This window comes from Odocoileus virginianus, chromosome 15 (genome assembly GCF_023699985.2).
Source record: "Odocoileus virginianus isolate 20LAN1187 ecotype Illinois chromosome 15, Ovbor_1.2, whole genome shotgun sequence".
Lineage (NCBI taxonomy): Eukaryota > Metazoa > Chordata > Mammalia > Artiodactyla > Cervidae > Odocoileus > Odocoileus virginianus.
In genome coordinates, this window is record NC_069688.1 from 21411974 (window position 1) to 21416877 (window position 4904).

Sequence of the window (4904 nt, forward strand, 5' to 3'; positions counted from 1 at the left end):
GAGACACACCCAGATTGCTCTAGGTAATACGGTTTGTACAAGAATATCTGCAGTCAAGAAGACGCTCAGCAACTGAGTCATTCTGTGTCTCAGTGCTTCTAAAACTGGATCAGCAGATCAAGTACTCCAAGGATGACTCATAATCGTGTAGTCATGTAGAATACAAAGCTCTAGTGACCCACTTTTTCTTGCTTGCATCATGTTGACACCAGCATAAAGAGGTCCCTCATACTAGCAGCATTTTTCATGCCAAGTTACTCCTCATGCTAAGTTCTGGAATGCACCTACGGGAGTGTACCTGGCACTAGTCAAGTCATTTCAGCCAGGGATAGCGAGATTACTTTCATTTGACATCCCCCTCCTTGGCAGAAACCATAGCTACTTGAAGAACTGCCTAATGTTGCTTCCCCTTGCAGAGAGCCATGGACTGCTCTAGCCATCACGGTCCAGCTATTACAGTCCTTCAAGTAGCATTTTGTAACATCCTTATACCTCATTACTGAACATCTGCCAGGTGGACCCCCAACCAGAGAATTCTAGGAGTTAAAATGCTAGAAAGATAATTTAGCTCCATCTTTTGGTTTTATGGCTTCCAAGGTGTCTTAGATGGTAAAGACTCTGCCTACAGTGCAGGAGACCCAGGTTTGACCCCTGGGTTAGAGCCCTGGGTTTAGAAGATCCCCTGGAGAAGGAAAATGCAACCCACTCTAGTATTCTTGCTTGGAGAATCCCATGAACAGAGGGCTGCAGTCTATGGGGTTGCAAAGAGTCTAACGTGACTGAGTGACTAGACTAACACTTTCACTTTCTTTGGTTTTATAGGTGAATATCTTCTAAAGCCAAGCCAGATTAAAAGCCTTGGCCTCCTACTTCCTCTTCTTCAGCATGATTGATGAATGCCTGGATGTGGGTAGCATTACTGTCCTTGGAAAGGCTGCAGGAGGGTCTGCCCCTCAAACATAGAACCCGGGTTTTTAGCTCTCTCCCCAGTGCCTGTCCCATGATTTGGCAGGATCTCTCTGCCCCACCCCCATGTCTTTTAGAATGTAATTAAATCACTTTAAATTTGCATATAATCTGATTCAGATGGCACTTAAATTTTTTTCTCATTTCTTGAGTGCTTCTGAATGATACCACTTAATTTTAAATATTTTATGATTTCTACAATGAGTCACTCATTACTATGCACCCTGAAAAACAAATTCTCAGGTTTTATACTCTGCGTATTCTTCAAGCTTGATGTCAGCTATCATTGTGTCCAGGAGATACCCTTGGACTTTGTGCTCGGAGCGCCTGCTTTCTTAACAAATGGGGCATCTCAGTCATGGCATGTAATTTCATCACATCATCGCTCCCTGGACTTCCTCCCTACTGAACTGTGAGCTCCTTGTGGGCAAGACCATTCTGGATTGGTGTCCTGGAACCTAGCACTGCACTTGAGCATGCTCAACAAATGACTTATTATTCATTCTGTTCACCCCTCTCCCACATTTACACAGTCACTGCTTGCCCTCAGATTCCTCACCGAGTGTCGTTCTTTTTTAAAAAAAATTACTGAATTAAAATATATTTATTTATTTGGCTGTGCTGGGTCTTTGTTGCGGCCTCTGGGATCTTTAGTTGTGGCATGTGGAAACTTAGTTCCTCTACCAGGGATCGAACCTGGGCCCCTTGTATTGAGAACAGAGTCTTAATCACTGGACTGCCAGGAAGTTTCCCTTGTTCTTCTTATCTCTTCCTCTTCCCATAGGTGAATAGAGTGAACGGTAGCCATCTTCCTGGTACAACACGTTATCCAAATCTAGCCAAAATGTAACAAGAAGTGAGGGAGGGAGTAGAGTCTACTGCATTTAGTTTCAAGTGTGCATCTCTTGCTCTTTAAGTTCAGACTTCTCTCTTTTAGCCCCTAAAGAGATAGCAGTTATAGCTTTGGAAACAAAAAGCAAACTTATCTTTGATATACATGGAGCAAGTGATGGCTCCAAATAAGTAAGTGAGAGGTAGACAGATTTTTCAGGATTCCTGATTCTCTAGGATCAATTCAGTTCAGTCACTCAGTCCTGTCCGACTCTTTGTGACTCCATGGACTGCAGCACACTAGACCTCCCTGTCCATCACCAACTCCCGAAATTTACTGAAACTCATATCCATTGAGTCGGTGATGCCATCCAACCATCTCATCCTCTGTCATCGTCTTCTCCTCCCGCCTTCAATCTTTCTCAGCATCAGGGTCTTTTCAAATGAGTCAGTTCTTCGCATCAGGTGGTAAAAGTATTAAGAGTTTCCACTTCAGCATCAGTCTTTCCAATGAATATTCAGGATTGATTTCCTTTATGATGGACTGGTTGGACCTCCTTGCAGTCCAAGGGACTCTCAAGAGTCTTCTCCAATACCACAGTTCAAAAGCATCGATTCTTCGGTGCTCAGCTTTCTTTATAGTTCAACTCTCACATCCATACATGACTACTGGTAAAACCACAGCTTTGACTAGACAGACCTTTGTTGGCAAAGGAATGTCTCTGCTTTTTAATATGCTGTCTAGGTTGGTCACAGCGTTTCTTCCAAGGAGCAAGTGTCTTTTAATTTCATGGCTTTAGTCACCATCTGCAGTGATTTTGGAGCCCCCCAAAATAAAGTCTGTCACTGTTTCCACTGTTTCCCCATCTATTTTCCATGAAGTTATGAGACCAGATGCCATGATCTTAGTTTTCTGAATGTTGACTTTTAAGCCAACTTTTTCACTCTCCTCTTTCACTTTCATCTAGAGGCTCTTTAGGGAGAAGGCAATGGCACCCCAGTCCAGTACTCTTGCCTGGAAAATCCCATGGACTGAAGAGCCTGGTAGGCTGCAGTCTATGGAGTCGCTAAGAGTTGCACACGACTGTGCGACTTCACTTTCATTTTTCACTTTCATGTGTTGGAGATGGAAATGGCAACCCACTCCAGTATTCTTGCCTGGAGAATCCCAGGGGCGGGGGAGCCTGGTGGGCTGCCGTCTATGGGGTCTCACAGAGTCGGAGACAACTGAAGTGAATTAGCAGCAGCAGCAGAGGCCCTTTAGTTCTTCTTCAGTTACGGCCATAAGGGTGGTGTCATCTGCATATCTGAGGTTATTGATATTTCTCCCGGCAATCTTGATTCCAGCTTGTGCTTCCTCCAGCCTAGCGTTTCTCACGATGTACTCTGCATAGAAGTTAAATAAGCAGGGTGACAATATACAGCCTTGAGGTACTCCTTTCCTGATTTGGAACCAGTCAGTTGGTCCAGGATACTGATCAGGAAATTACCAGCAAAATACAATGATTGTAGATAAAGAAAAAGAAGCCCCAGGGGATGTTTAAGTGGCCACGCTCTTGGAATGCTCACAGGCAGGGGCAGGGCTAACAGGAGGAAGCTAACAGCAAGAGACCTGGAGGGAATACCTGAGGTGACGGAAGAGTTCTCTGATTGTGGGAGTGGCTACCTGGGTCTGTGTTGTTTAGTAGCTCAGTCATGTCTGACTCTTTTGTGACCCCAGGGGCTGTAGCCCACCAGGCTCCTCTGTTTGTGGGATTTCCCAGGCAAGAATACTGGAGTGGGCTGCCACTTCCTTCTCCAGAGGATCTTCCCAACGCAGGGATCGAACCTGCGTCTCCTGCTTATCAAGCGTCTCCTGCTTTGGCAGGTGGATTCTTTACCACTGAGCCACCTGGGAAGCCTGTCATTGACTAAATGTGTTTTAAATTAAATCCATTGGTCTTATTTATTGGGATGATTATGTGAATAAAAAATAGTGCCTGCCATATTGGTAAACAAAGGATTTTGTAGCCATCAAGGCATCACATTATGGCAGTCCAGTGGTGAGCCCTGCCGGGTCTTAGGACGGAGGCAGGATCCCTACCTCCCCCATCCAGTAGTCTGCCCCTCAGCCACTCCAGATGGTGCCCCCTGAGGAGATTCAGGATGAGAAAGCACAGGCTGCTGGCCCCAGAGAGCTGAGGTGCATCTCAAAGAACGATCTCAGTGAGCCCAGACTCTTGTGTCTTCCTATACACAGAGTGAGAGTGTTAGTTGCTCAGTCGTGTCCAACTGTTTCAACCCCATCCATCGACTGTAGCCCACCAGGCTCCTCTGTCCATGGGATTCTCCAGGCAAGAATACTGGAGTGGGTAGCCATTCCCTTCTCTAGGGGATCTTCCCAATTGAAACCGGGTCTCCTGCATTGCAGGCAGATTCTTTACCATCTGAGCCAAGAGAAAGGTGCTTAATTCCTTAACCTGAGTGTCTGGTTTTCTTTAGTTAACAGTAATCTTTAGATGTTCCAACAACCTGGTCTTTGTTGAAAAAACTCCTGTATTTCTTGGCTTCCTCGACCCGACCCACTGCTGCCTGCCCCTCCCCGCCCACACACACCACCTCGACTCTTGTGAAGAGTCTCCGAGTTATCTGAGATGCTGAATCTGAGGGCCTTCAAGTCCTCAGAATTTCTGGAGAATGAAACATAACTCTTAACTCTTAGGTTGTGTTTTTTTCTTTTCCAGTCAGCAGTTCTTGAAGGCTTCTAACCTCATCTTCCTTTCTGACTTCCTTAAGACCTGGCCAGATCAGCAGTGATTGATGACTGACCAACTATATGATTCCCAGTGTCTGGAGAGAAAAAGTGGGTAGTGCCTGACTGCACTGACCACATGTAACAGGAGGTGATATATAAGTTTTCTCCCTGTCTTGGAGTTTTGGCTGAGATTCCAGGGCTGAGAACAATGGGAATGAAGAGTCCAGAGGATCTCAAGAAAGATGCCAGTCAGAGCATCCACCCAGACCTTCTGTCCGGGTCCCTAGGGGATCAGACTGAGCCACCCTTTCACCTGGACCAGGAACTTGATCAGAGGGGAAGATGGTGAGGATTCCTTTACAGCTTCCTGCTG